Below are 15,378 nucleotides of genomic sequence, written 5' to 3'. Positions count from 1 at the left end.
TCCAGAGGCCCAAGAGTATGGGTTCCCACTTTTAAAGCTACTGTATGTCTAACCTGTCAGTAATAGATACCAATGCAGAGGCTAGGGTAATCTAGAACAGAAAATAGAGGAAAGAAATAAGCATCAGTTGTGTATTCAAAACCAGACATATCATCAGGGTCCACTACCTTTTCCTTACACGTTTTGAATAGGTTCCCTCAAGAAAAGAGACCTAACAAACTCCTGGAAGAGCTACTCAGGAACTTAACTGGTAGATACAAGTAGTGTCTTCACGTAAGCTCTTGAAGCAGCTCCTCCAGCAGTTTGGCAGGTCTCTCTTCTTGGTCTTGAGTCCTGTGCCTTAGTATTAAGTTGCGAACCTCCCAGATCCCCCATTACAGACTGAAAGATTTATTCCACCTAGCTGCAGGAAAGATTGTTGGCAAAGAGCTTCCAGATGTCAGCCCTCTCTGGGGAAATGTTAGTTCCCCAGGAACACCTGCCTTAGTGTTTCCCACGGGTAGCCTGTATTCCATAATTCATGTATATGACTGGTATAAAGACCCAGCCAGCTTGCCTCCACTTGGGACAACCCTGAAGGATCATCCCAGATCTTCTTTTTTTTGTTCTACTTTTTAGTGATTGGTACCAAGACATAAAACTGAAAGTCATCTTTTAGGTTTTCCTGACCCTCATCTTCAACATCCAATGAGTGCTTCCTGTCTACCAGACCCCATACCGAGTGCTTTACCTGCGTTGTCTCCTTTACACCTCGCCACTGCCCTCTGAGACAGTGACTGCTCTTATCTGCATCTACAGGTAAGAAAATTCCAGTTTAGAGGTAAGAAGTAAATTTCCAAAGTCATACAGCAACTAAATGGAGAAAACAGTTTCAGACTATCTGCTCTAGAACCAAATCCTGAGCCAAATCTCTGTATGCTTTTGCATCAGAAAAGCCAACACGTTCCTATTTTTAATTTTGCATCCTCACCCAGTCACTTTTGGAAAGGAATATTAATTATCCAGAAGCAATTTTAAAGAAAATGTTCCTGCTTGCCACAAGGAACAGAAGTTCATTCAGGTTACCTCATCTCATGCATGGTTAACATGACACATATGCTGTCTAATAACAGGATCTCTTAGACTCTAGAAAGAGACATACGACAAGACCTTTTGAAGAGAAAGAAATTAGGGACAAAATGAATATTTAGGATCCAAGAAACTCCAAAAGCCAGCTTATCTTGATGCTTTTCAGCTACAGTTTGTTGATATTTACTCTAGCATTTATCAGTTGGCATGGCTTAGTTCTTTCTCTGATTTTTCTTCTTTCTGGGTGTATCTCTCCACTTATACTTCTTCTACTAACTCCTCTATCTCCTCCCCATATCTCTAGGTCAAACTCCTGAGGGAGTAAAATCATATTTGAGTAGAGCTTTCAAGTCAAGACTTCTTGAATGCTGTTGGCTGCCTGTAATTGCCTGCCCTTGGGAAGTTCCAGTTCAATCAAATGTGGCCAGGGTAGGGAAGATTGGACATTGCAGATATAGGAAATGACCACCTATGCCTAAAGACGTTCTGGGAAAGGTGCCTTCAGCCAGCAATGGACAGTAGGGAAGTTTCCCTTTGAAGGAGATTGACAAGGCAGGCCTTTTCAGCTTCGACGATCCAGTATGTTGTGGAAGACTTGTCAGGGATAGAACACACATTTAACACTTCACCACTAGAGTAAGGCTTTTCCCCACCCATTAGAAGAAATGACCTATTTCTCTCTGCTATAATCCCTACTAGTTGCTGCTTCAATGTGTGAGACGGGCCAGGACTTCCAATGTGTTTCTTATGGGAGCTTATGGAATGTGACGACTGAAAGACACCTACTCCTGGATTTTCCTCTGTGGGAAATAGGACGTGATGAAATAGTCCAATATCAGAGGAATGATATAATCAGATCATCGTTTGAGAAAGTTAATTTTGAATATGGGGTTAGTGAGATATTGAAGCAAGAGGAACTGAGAGACAGAGCAGTAAAGATGCTTTGCCAGAGTTTACATGAGAGATATTGTGGGTCTTACTATGAAAGAGGCAATGGGAATGGAGAGAAGCATAAGCCAGAGGTATTTTATAGTAGGTAAAAATTAAGGTGCTAATGACAATGAGATAAGGAGTGGAATCAATGGCAGGAGTGAGAGATGCCAACTATGACATGAAGATTGGTGATTTTAGGGACGATGGGGCCTGTAGTTAAGGCAAGAAGTACAGGTGGAGCAGAGGATTTTTTTTTATGGGGAAAGGATGACATATGACACATTTGATTTCGAACATGTTGCATTTGAATTTTCTTCAAGTGATCCATGTGGAACTTTCCAGAAGGAAGTATAAATCTGGATTTGGAGCTTAGAATAGAGATTGGAAATGGCCATATACATTTGGCAGCATATGGTCCATTCTAGCCCTTCCACTTTGAATATTACTTTCAATAAAGGAAAACATGCCAAATAGACTGTGCATTTCTTTCTGTGATCCCCAAAATAGACGTTATCTCTTTTTTCTTATTGCTTGCAGCATACTGAATTTCCGAGAGAAAAAAAAAATCCCCCAAGATTACATACTAAATGATTTCATTTGTATAACATTTTTGAAAAAACAAGAATATACAAAATGTTATAAATGAAGACCACATTAATGGTTTCCAGAAGTTGGGCAGGGGGTACTGCAGGGAGGTGGGTGTGGTTATTAAAAGGGCACCATGAGGGAGTTTGTGGTGATGGAGCTTGACTGTGGTGGTGGTTCCCATCAACATGCACATGTGATAAAATTACATATAACAAAACATACACACACACATAAGCACAGGCAAAACTGGGCAAATAGAAATGAAGACTGATGGATGGATCAATGCTGATCTCTTGGCTGTGATACTGTATTCTTCATTTTCAAGACGTTACCATTGGAGAAAACTGGGTAAAGGGTAAATGGGATCTCTGCATCATTTCTTATGACTGCATATGAATCTACAATTATCTGAAAATAAAAAGTGTAATTTTTAAAAATAGAAAGGCAAGATTATTTTGAGGAAAAAAGTGTGTTTTCTCCTTATTTTTCCTCCATTTGCTTCCTTAACTTAGGAAACATTTGTGGCAAGCTGGTGGAGACAACAGAATTTAAGGAGGAAAGAGTATCCCAAAGTCTAAGAATAACTTGCCCTTATTGGGATAGAGCAGGGTGAGGGAATTTGAGAAAAAAGTAAAGAGAGAAAGAGATTGAAGAGTTCTCAGCACTGGATGATTGCGACAAGAATAAGGGATGTTTATTAAGATGCTGGCTGCTGACCAAGGAATGCCCAAGAACGAGGGCCAGCATACTGTACAAAGCAATGTCAAAGTACCCCCAGCATTTTTATAAACCCAGACAAAGGGACAGGGTGCGCATCTAGTGAATAGTGTTATTTGAAGGAGGTGCTCTCCCACCCACATTTAGGGAATGATGTTAAACAGAGCCATCCTGAGACCCACCCCCTGCTCAGCCCAGCCACAGTACCTTTCTGTTTCTTTAGCATTCATCTTAATCCTACAGGAAGTCTATATTTTTGTTTTTCCATCATCCTGCATGCTTTTTGTTATTTAAACCTCCTTTGGACATTAGTGGATTCCTTATAAGATTGGAGCTCAGCAGAGAGACTTCTTTGCCGCCACACTGATTTCTTTATACACCTCTAACTTTCATAGTGCATGGGGACCATGAGTATTTTGTTTTCTGAAATTCTATTTGGGGGACCTTCTACCAATCTGAAGCCACATTCTTCTCTATAATCACCCACCAATGAACTATACTTTCCTCTGATTTTGTTTTAATTTGATTTCCTTGACACTAATTTATATGTCTGATTATCCTTGGAATTACTTTTTTTTCCTTATTATGAAATCTGAGATTTCTTGTATTACTTCTGCATCACCAGTGAGTTCTTCCTTCCTGACAAGAACTGGCTCCAAAGTTCTGCATGTTACAACTTCTATCTTCTTGGAGAACAAAGTCTCATCAAGCCAATTGAAGAGTATATCAAAACCATGCTTTTGGCAGAGTAAGGCTTTTCAGCAGATGTCTGAATAGTTCAAGTTTCCTATAACAACCAGATCATATCCCTGCACCTGCTTTATAATCCGTGTGAGAAATGCATCACTCCTCTCCTCTAACTGCCCAGCCATCCACAGTAGTGACATCACATGTTTCCTTCTCAGTTTACCCTTAACCAGATGTTCTCAACTGTGTTTCCAAAATTAGGCTTATTAACTTTCTTCTGTAGGAAACTTCGATACTCTCCAGCCATTTCTGTTAGGTGTATTTTTCTTGTCAATGCTTAAGGTCACTTTCATTGCCATTTATGGTATTGGTGATGGTTATGAGCAGATGTGTATGAATTTGTGGTAAAAATCTTCAGTTATTTTATTACTCTATGCAACAGTACGTAGGTACCTGTAATCGTAAGTGTCTATCATGGCCTTCTTATTTACTTTTCCCCCTGGGAGGCAATAAGTCCTCCCTCCTCTAAAGGAGAAAGCTATACCACAGCAGCAATTAGTGATGATATCAAAATGTTACAGAGTTCTTTGAGGACATTTTCTTCTTTCCCCTCAATTTTCACTTTTTAGATGCCTTTTCAAACAGGTTGGTGGGGCTCCTGTTTAATATGTTCTTTTCAGGCAACTGCCCAATGAGTCAGAATGGGCTGAATTTCATAAAATGGTAAGAAAAATCATTCTCATCTGAATCATTGTTCAACTTGTTTGACAGTGAGCATACAAATTTAAATAACAGAGAAAAAAACTTCAACTCTCCCTGTGGCACCAAGTAACTGACTTTGAGAGGCAGGAATTTTTTTTTTTCTGGCTGCACCACACAGCTTGCAGGATCTCAGTTCCCCAACCAAGAACTGAACCCAGGCCACGGTGGCAGTGAAAGTGCCGAATCCTAGCTACTAGACCACCAGGGAACTCCCCAGGAATTCTTAAACAAAAATGTTTTCATTGTTTTTAGCTCCCCTTTTGTGGGTTTTTTGCCTTTACATTTTGCAGCTTGCTTTATGAGTACCAGCATCATTGTACAAGTTCCTCACAGATGTTAATGACCCAGAATGATAAGCCTTTAGTATAATCTCCACTCATAGCTTCTTCATATCATTCCAAAAGATATTCCCAAACATTCTAGTTCAATGATTGTTAATATAACACAAAGTGATTTGCAGAGTTTTGCTTGGGATGTTCCTGTGCTTGTTTTAAACAACATTTAAAAGAAAAAGTTAAAAAAAACTTTTCTGTTAGTATTCACAATTCCATAACAAGTGTCTCCCTTGTCATGCAGCAGTAGGGGTGCAGGTTCTACAATGAGAACATTGATGACATCCAGATAAGGGGGATTGTCTGCTTCCAGAGAGGAGAGACCCCTTGGTGACCAATTTCTTCCCAAGAAAGTCACAGGACAAGTAGATGACAGGGAATCCACTAGCCTGAGTAATCAGGTAGCTAGTATGTAACACATTAGCAGTCCAGGTCACCTGTTTTCACATGTGGCCAAAACACAAGCAGAGGAGAGAAGCAAAAAACAGAAAAATGTAAAGATCAGAAATAAGGTAAACACAACCTAAATTGCAATGAATGAATGCCAGGAAAAGCATCAAAATCAACAGTGCAATGCAAGGTAAGAAATACAACCACAGGAGACAGAACGATTGCAAGAGAAGAAAAAGGAAAAGGAAATATAAGAGCACAAAATTACCAGGGAGAGGCAACAAAGCTATTGTAACATAAGATTTAGAACGTAACACTTTTTCAATATTTAGTTAATATTATTTTTAACTGTATAAAGCAATAATAATGTATTATGTTAATGGAATTTAAACTATATTGTGACACGGAAGCAACCTAAATGTCCATCAACAGATGAATGGATAAAGAAGATGTGATATATATAGGTAGGTAGATAGATAGATAGATATAGGTATACATATAATGGAATATTAGCCATAAAAAAGAATGATATAATGTCATCTGCAGCAACGTGGATAGACCTAGAGATTATCATATTAAGTGAAGTAAGTCACACAGACAAAGACAATATATGCTATCACTTACATGTGCAATCTAAAATATGATACAAATGAACTTATTTACAAAAGAGAAACAGACTCACAGACATAGAAAACAAATTTACAGTTACCAAAGGGGAAAATGGGTGGGGGAGGGATAAATTAAGAGTTTGGGACTTGCAGATACAAACTACTATAGATAAAATAGAGAAACAACAAGGTCCTACTGTATAGCACAGGGAACTATATTCAATATCTTGTAATAAACAATAATGGAAAAGAATATGAAAAAGCATATATTGTGAGGAAGAATGAAATGTACAAACATATGACAAAAGTTACACAAATGATAGAGTGAAAGTGATCTAAGATTCTTTTATTATTTGGGAGAAAAGTAAGAGTTTTTATTAACATTAAAATTTGATGTCAAGAAGCCTCATTAATTTCTAGGAGTAATCACTAAAATAATAGCAAACAAGTATAGACTTCCAAATTAATAAGGCAGTGGTAAAAAAATCAAATGATTTGAAAAAAATACTCAAGTCAAATGAAAGAAAGGGAATAGAATCAGAGAATAGGCAAAACAAATAAAAAGCAGATAGATGGGAGGAGACCTTCAAGATGGCGGAGGAGTAAGACATGGAGATCACCTTCCTCCCCACAAATACATCAGAAATACACCTACATGTGGAACAACTCCTACAGAAGACCTACTGAATGATGGCAGAAGACCTCAGACTTCCCAAAAGGCAAGAAATTCCCGATGCACCTGGGTAGGGCAAAAGAAAAAAGGAAAAACAGAGACAAAAGAATAGGGACAGGACCGACCTCTCTGGGAGGGAACTGGGAAGGAGGAAAAGTTTCCACACACGAGGAAGCCCCTTCACTGGCAGAGACAGGGGGTAGCAGGGGGGAAGCTTCAGAGCCACGGAGGAGAGCGCAGCAACAGGGGTGCAGAGGGCAAAGCGGAGAGATTCCCGCATAGAGGATCTGCCGACCAGCACTCACCAGCCTGAGAGGCTTGTCTGCTCACCCGCCGGGGCAGGCGGGGGCTGGGAGCTGAGGCTCAGGCTTCGGAGGTCAGACCCCAGGGAGAGGACTGGGGTTGGCTGCTTGAACACAGCCTGAAGGGGGCTAGTGCGCCATGGCTAGCCGGGAGGGAGTCCGAGAAAAAGTCTGGAACCGCCTAAGAGGCAAGAGACCATTGTTTCAGGGTGTGGAAGGAGAGGGGATTCAGAGCACCACCTAAATGAGCTCCAGAGACGGGCACGAGCCGTGGCTATCAGCGTGGACCCCAGAGACGGGTATGAGATGCTAAGGTTGCTGCTGCCTCCACCAAGAACCCTGTGTGCGAGCCCAGGTCACTCTCCACACCGCCCCTCCCGGGAGCCTGTGCAGCCCGCCACTGCCAGGGTCCCATGATCCAGGGACAACTTCCCCGGGAGAACACATGGCGCGCCTCAGGCTGGTGCAACGTCATGTGGCCTCTGCCGCCGCAGGCTTGCCCCGCATTCCATACCCTTCCATTCCCCCGGCCCGAGTGAGCCAGAGCCCCCGAATCACCCGCTTCTTTAACCCCGTCCTGTCTGAGCGAAGAACAGATGCCCTCAGGTGACCTACATGCAGAGGCGAGGCCAAATCCAAAGGTGAACCCCGAGAGCTGTGCGGACAAAGAAGAGAAAGGGAAATCCCTCCCAGCAGCTTCAGGAGCAGGAGATTAAATCTCCACAATCAACTTGATGTACCCTGCAACTGTGGAACAACTGAATAGACAATGAATCAGCCCAAAATTGAGGCGGTGGACTTTGGGAGCAACTGTAGACTTGGGGTTTGCTTTCTGCATCTAATTTGTTTCTGGAATTATGTTTATCTTAGTTTAGTATTTAGAGCTTCTTATTTATGGTTGATTTGTTTAATGATTTGGTTGCCCTCTTCCTTTTTTAATTTTTTATATATATATTTTTTTCCTTTTTCTCTTTTTGTGAGTGTGTATGTGCATGCTTCTTTGTGTGACTTTGTCTGTATAGCTTTGCTTTTGCCATTTGTCCTAGGGTTCTGACTGTCCGTTTGTTTTTTTGTTTTTTTAGTATAGTTTTTAGTGCTTGTTATCATTGGTGGCCTCGATTTTTGGTTTGGTTGCTCTCTTCTTTCATACTCTCTTTATTTTAATTATTTTTAACTTTTTATTTTAAATAATTTTTTTCTATTTTAATAAATTTATTTTATTTTACTTATTTATTTTCCCTCCCTCCCTCCCTCCCTCTCTCTCTCTCTCTCGCTCTCTTTCTTTCTTTCTTTCTTTTTCTACCTGTTCTTCTGAGCCATGTGACTGACAGGGTCTTGGTGCTCCTGCTGGGTGTCAGGCCTGAGCCTCTTAGGTGGGAGAGCCGAGTTCGGGACACTGGTCCACCAGAGACCTCCCGGCCTCACGTAATATCAAACAGCAAATGCTCTCCCAGAGATCTCCATCTCAACGCTAAGACCCAGCTCCACTCAACAATGAGCAAGCTACACTGCTGGACACCCTATGCCAAACAACTAGCAAGACAGGAACACAACCCCACCCATTAGCAGAGAGGCTGCCTAAAATCATAGTAAGGTCACAGACACCCAAAAACACACCACTGGACATGGTCCTGCCAACCAGAAAGACAAGATCCAGCCTCATCCACCAGAACACAGGCACCAGTCCCCTCCACCAGGAAGCCTAAACAACCCACTGAACCAACCTTACCCACTGGGGGCAGACACCAAAAACAACCGGAACTACGAACCTGCAGCCTGCAAAAATGAGACCCCAGACAGAGTAAGTTAAGCAAAATGAGAAGACAGAGAAATACACAGCAGATGAAGGAGCAAGGTAAAAACCCACCAGACCAAACAAATGAACAGGAAATAGGCAGTCTACCTGAAAAAGAATTCAGAGTAATGATAGTAAAGATGATCCAAAATCTTGGAAATAGAATGGAGAAAATACAAGATACGTTTAACAAGGACCTAGAAGAACTAAAGAGCAAACAAACAATGATGAACAACACAATAAATGAAATTAAAAATTCTCTAGAAGGAATCAATAGCAGAATAACTGAGGCAGAAGAACGGATAAGTGACCTGGAAGATAAAATAGTGGAAATAACTACCTCAGAGCAGAATAAAGAAAAAAGAATGAAAAGAATTGAGGACAATCTCAGAGACCTCTGGGACAACATTAAATGCATCAACATTCGAATTATAGGGGTCCCAGAAGAAGAAGAGAAAAAAAAGGGACTGAGAAAATATTTGAAGAGATTACAGTTGAAAACTTCCCTAATATGGGTAAGGAAATAGTCAATCAAGTCAATCAAGTCCAGGAAGCACAGAGAGTCCCATACAGGATAAATCCATGGAGAAACATGCCAAGACACATATTAATCAAACTATCAAAAATTAAATACAAAGAAAAAATATTAAAAGCAGCAAGGGAAAAGCAACAATTAACATACAAGGGAATCCCCGTAAGGTTAACAGCTGATCATTCAGCAGAAACTCTGCATGCCAGAAGGGAGTGGCAGGACATATTTAAAGTGATGAAAGCGAAAAACCTACAACCAAGATTGTTCTACCCAGCAAGGATCTCACTGAGATTCGACAGAGAAATTAAAACCTTTACAGAGAAGCAAAAGCTAAGAGAATTCAGCACCACCAAACCAGTTCTACAACAAATGCTAAAGGAACTTCTCTAGGCAGGAAACACAAGGGAAGGAAAAGACTTACAATAACAAACCCAAAACAATTAAGAAAACGGTAATAGGAACATACATAGCGATAACTACCTTAAATGTAAATGGATTAAATGCTCCAACCAAAAGACATAGATGGTTGAATGGACGCATAAACAAGACCAGTATACATGCTGTCTACAAGAGACCCACTTCAGACCTAGGGACACATACAGACTGAAAGTGATGGGATGGAAAAAGATATTCCATGCAAATGGAAATCAAAAGAAAGCTGGAGTAGCAATTCTCCTATCAGACAAAATAGACTTTAAAATAAAGACTATTACAAGAGACAAAGAAGGACACTATATAATGATCAAGGAATCGCTCCAAGAGGAAGATATAACAATTGTAAATATTTATGCACCCAACATAGGAGCACCTCAATACATAAGGCAAATGCTAACAGCCATAAAAGGGGAAATCGACAGTAACACAAGTATAGTAGGGGACTTTCACAACCCACTTTCCTCAATGGACAGATCATCCAAAATGAAAATAAATATGGAAACACAAGCTTTCAATGACACATTAAACAAGATGGACTTAATTGATATTTATAGGACATTCCATCCAAAAACAGCAGATTATACTTTCTTCTCAAGTGCTCATGGAACTTTCTCCAGGATAGATCATATCTTGGGTCACAAACCAAGCCTTGGTAAATTTAAGAAAATTGAAATCATATCAACTATCTTTTCCAACAAGGATGCTATGAGACTAGATATCAATTACAGGAAAAAATCTGTAAAAAGTACAAACACATGGAGGCTAAACAATACACTACTAAATAACCAAGAGATCACTGAAGAAATCAAACAAGAAATCAAAAAATACCTAGAGACAAATTACAACAAAAACTCGATGATTCAAAACCTATGGGATGCAGCAAAAGCAGTTCTAAGAGGGAAGTTTATAGCTATACAAGCCTACCTCAAGAAAAAAGAAAAATCTCAAATAAACAATCTAAACTTACACATAAAAAACTAGAGAAGGAAGAACAAACAAAACCCAAAGTTAGCAGAAGGAAAGACATCTTAAAGATCAGAGCAGAAATAAATGAAATAGAAACAGAGAAAAGAATAGCAAAGATCAATAAAACTAAAAGCTGGTTCTTTGAGAAGATAAACAAAATTGATAAACCATTAGCCAGACTCACCAAGAAAAAGAGGGAGAGGACTCAAATCAATAAAATGAAAAATGAAAAAGGAGAAGTTACAACAGACACTGCAGAAATACAAAGCATCCTAAGAGACAACTACAAGCAACTCTATGCCAATTAAATGGACAACCTGGAAGAAATGGACAAATTCTTAGAAAAGCACAACCTTCTGAGACTGAACCAGGAAGAAATAGAAAATATAAACAGACCAATCACAAGCACTGAAATTTAAACTGTGATTTAAAATCTTCCAACAAACAAAAGCCCAGGACCAGATGGCTTCAGAGGCGAGTTCTATCAAACATTTAGAGAAGAGCAAACACCTATCCTTCCCAAACTCTTCCAAAATATAGCAGAGGGAGTAATACTCGCAAACTCATTCTACGAGGCCACCATCACCCTGATACCAAAACCAGACAAAGATATCACAAAAAAAGAAAACTACAGGCCAATATCACTGATGAACATGGATGCAAAAACCCTCAACAAAGTACTAACAAACAGAATCCAACTGCACATTAAAAGCATCATACACCATGATCAAGTGGGGTTTATCCCAGGAATGCACGGATTATTCAATATATGCAAATCAATCAATGTGATACAGCATATTAACAAATTGAAGGAGAAAAACCATATGATCATCTCAACAGATGCAGAAAAAGCTTTCGACAAAATTCAACACCTATTTACGGTAAAAACCCTCCAGAAAGTAGGCATAGAGGGAACTTACCTCAACATAATAAAGGCCATATATGACAAACCCAAAGCCAACATCGTTCTCAATGGTGAAAAACTGAAACCATTTCCGCTAAGATCAGGAATAAGACAAGGTTGTCCACTCTCACCACTATTATTCAACATAGTTTTGGAAGTTTTAGACACGGCAATTAGAGAAGAAAAAGAAATAAGAGGAATCCAAATCAGAAAAGAAGTAAAGCTGTCACTGTTTGCAGATGACATGATACTATACATAGAGAATCCTAAAGATGCTACCAGAAAACTACTAGAGCTAATCAATGAATTTGGTAAAGTAGCAGGATACAAAATTAATGTACAGAAATCGCTTGCATTCCTATACACTAATGATGAAAAATCTGAAAGAGAAATTAAGGAAACACTCCCATTTACCATTGCAACAAAAAGAATAAAATACCTAGGAATAAGCATACCTAAGGAGACAAAAGACCTGTATGCAGAAAACTATAAGACACTGATGAAAGAAATTAAAGACGATACAAACAGATGGAGAGATATACCATGTTCTTGGATTGGAAGAATCAACATTGTGAAAATGACTATACTTCCCAAAGCAATCTACAGATTCAATGCAATCCCTATCAAACTACCAATGGCATTTTTCACAGAACTAGAATAAAAAATTTCACAATTTGTATGGAAACACAAAAGATCCCGAATAGCCAAAGCAATCTTGAGAAAGAAAAACGGAGCTGGAGGAATCAGGCTCCCTGACTTCAAACTATACTACAAAGCTACAGTAATCAACACAGTATGGTACTGGCACAAAAACAGATATATAGATCAATGGAACAAGATAGAAAGCCCAGAGATAAACCCACACATATATGGTCACCTTATTTCTGATAAAGGAGGCAAGAATATACAATGGAGAAAAGACAGCGTCTTCAATAAGTGGTGCTGGGAAAACTGGACAGCTACAGGTAAAAGAATGAAATTAGAACACTCCCTAACACCATACACAAAAATAAACTCCGAATGGATTAAAGACCTAAATGTAAGGCCAGACACTATCAAACTCTTAGAGGAAAGCAAAGGCAGAACACTCTATGACATAAATCACAGCAAGATCCTTTTTGACCCACCTCCTAGAGAAATGGAAATAAAAACAAAAATAAACAAATGGGACCTAATGAAACTTAAAAGTTTTGCACAGCAAAGGAAACCATAAACAAGAAGAAAAGACAACCCTCAGAATGGGAGAAAATATTTGCAAACAGAGCAACTGACAAAGGATTAATCTCCAAAATTTACAAGCAGCTCATGCAGCTCAATATCAAAAAACAAACAACCCAATCCAAAAATGGGCAGAAGACCTAAATAGACATTTCTCCAAAGAAGATATACAGATTGCCAACTAACACATGAAAGGATGCTCAACGTCACTAATCATTAGAGAAATGCAAATCAAAACTACAATGAGGTTTCACCTCACATCAGTCAGAATGTCCATAATCAAAAAATCTACAAACAATAAATGCTGGAGAGGGTGTGGAGAAAAGGGAACCCTCTTGCACTGTTGGTGGGAATGTAGATTGATACAGCCACTATGCAGAACAGTTTGGAGGTTCCTTCAAAAACTAAAAATAGAACTACCATATGACCCAGCAATCCCACTACTGGGCATATACCCTGAGAAAACCATAATTCAAAAAGAGTCTGTACCACAATGTTCATTGCAGCTCTATTTCCAATAGCCAGGACATGGAAGCAACCTAAGTGTTCACGGACAGATGCATGGATAAATTAGATGTGGCACATATATACAATGGAATATTACTCAGCCATAAAAGAAATGAAATTGAGCTATTTGTAGTGAGGTGGATGGACCTATAGTCTGTCATACAGAGTGAAGTAATTCAGAAAGAGCAAAACAAATACTGTATGTTAACACATATATATATGGAATCTAAAAAAAAAAAAAAAAAATGGTTCTGAAGAACCCAGGGGCAGGACAGGAATAAAGACACAGATGTGGAGAATGGACTTGAGGACATGGGGAGGGCGAAGGGTAAGCTGGGACGAAGTGAGAGAGTGGCATGGACATATATACACTACCAAATGTAAAACAGATAGCTAGTGAGAAGCAGCCACATAGCACAGGGAGATCAGCTCGGTGCTTTGTGACACCGAGGTGGCATAGGGAGGGTGGGAGGGAGACACAAGAGGGAGGAGATATGGGGATATATGTATATGTATAGCTGATTCTTTGTTATAAAGCAGAAACTAACACACCATTGTAAAGCAATTATACTCCAATAAAGATGTTAAAAAAAAAAAAAATTACCCAGATACCCTTTCCCAAAGGAAAAGAAAAGCAGATAGATGGTAGATTTAAACTCAAATATATTAAGATGTGCATTAAATGTAACTGGATTAAAAAGTTTAAATTAAAAGACAAAGCCCGTTCACCTAGAAATAAAATGTATGCTGTTTAAAAGAGCTATCTAAAGCATAAGGATACAGAAGGGCTTAAAGTAAAAGGCTGTAACAAGATATACTATGCAAACATTAATGAAAACTATATGAGGTAGCATATAAATACCACACAAAATAAAACAAAGAAAAAAGGCATTAGTAAGATAAAGAAGCCCCTTCATAATGATAAAATGTTCAATTTACCAGGAAAATATAATAATTCTAAACCATACTCACCTAATAGCATAATCCCAAAACAAAACAAAAAGTAGCAGAGATGCACAGAAAAATTAATTCATAATTAAAGTTTAATTCACAATTAAAATGAAAGAATCTTAGTATACCTCTAGAAGAAGCAGACAAAAATCAGTAAGGATACAGCATATTTGAAGAACATGATTAACAAACCTGAATCAGTGGGTGATATGCAACATCCAAACTCAATAACTGCAGAATATACTTTCTTTTCAAAAATACGTGAAATTGCTTCAGAGATAACAATATACTCGACCATAAAGAATTACAATCTCAGAGCATATTCTCTGATCACAATGCAATTATGCTAGAAATTGATAAGCAAAAGATATTCTAAAAATCCCCCATATGGTTTAATATAGGAAATATAGTTCTAATTAACAAATGGGTCAAGGAAGAAATCATAAAGATAATCAGAAAGTCTTTGAACTGATAGATAACAAAACTAATTTATATACAAACTTGTGGAACTCAGAAAAAAAAACAGGATTTAGAAGAAAATTTCACTAAAAATGGCAAGAACCTTGTACCAAAATTTTTGAAAATTTACATGAAATTGACAAATTATTAGAAAAACACAACTTAAAAAGCTGACATAAAAATAATAAATAGAATGTAAAACATTCCCATAAAGAAAACTCCAGGCTTCACCAGCAAGTTGTTCTAAATATTAAAGAAAGAAATAACTCCAATCTTATAAGAAATCTTCCAGAGATCAGAAAAAGAGGAGACACTTTTCAAATAATTTTACAAGGTCAGGATAACCTTGGTCCCAAAACTCGACAAGGAAGAATAATTGCAGGCCAATCTCACTATGAACAGAGTTTCAAATATTCCAAATCAAATATTAACAAATTGAATCCAGCTATACACAGAAATAACACAATATGAACAACTTTCATTTGCCCCAGGAAAGTTGGGGCAAAGTTGTTTTAACATTAGAAAATCCATGTAATTTAGTGCATTTACTG

The 15,378-nt window shown here is 38.6% G+C and overlaps 2 long non-coding RNA genes across 3 annotated transcripts in view; one reads left to right on the top strand and one right to left on the bottom strand.

Moving 5' to 3' along the window:
• The window catches only part of LOC309646931, a 312,876-nt gene that overhangs the window by 225,393 nt on the left and 72,105 nt on the right, over positions 1 to 15,378 (bottom strand). The gene's annotated exons all lie outside the window — the stretch shown is intronic.
• The window catches only part of LOC309646930, a 73,179-nt gene that overhangs the window by 19,607 nt on the left and 38,194 nt on the right, over positions 1 to 15,378 (top strand). For both annotated transcript variants that reach the window (XR_014255665.1, XR_014255666.1), the window contains exon 3: positions 659 to 798. This is a non-coding gene — a long non-coding RNA (uncharacterized lncRNA). The remainder of the gene's footprint in view (positions 1 to 658; positions 799 to 15,378) is intronic.

This window comes from Balaenoptera physalus (genome assembly GCF_965194825.1).
Source record: "Balaenoptera physalus genome assembly, chromosome: 17".
Lineage (NCBI taxonomy): Eukaryota > Metazoa > Chordata > Mammalia > Artiodactyla > Balaenopteridae > Balaenoptera > Balaenoptera physalus.
Note: the sequence above shows the minus strand (reverse complement) of the source record. Positions and strands in the feature narration are given on the sequence as shown.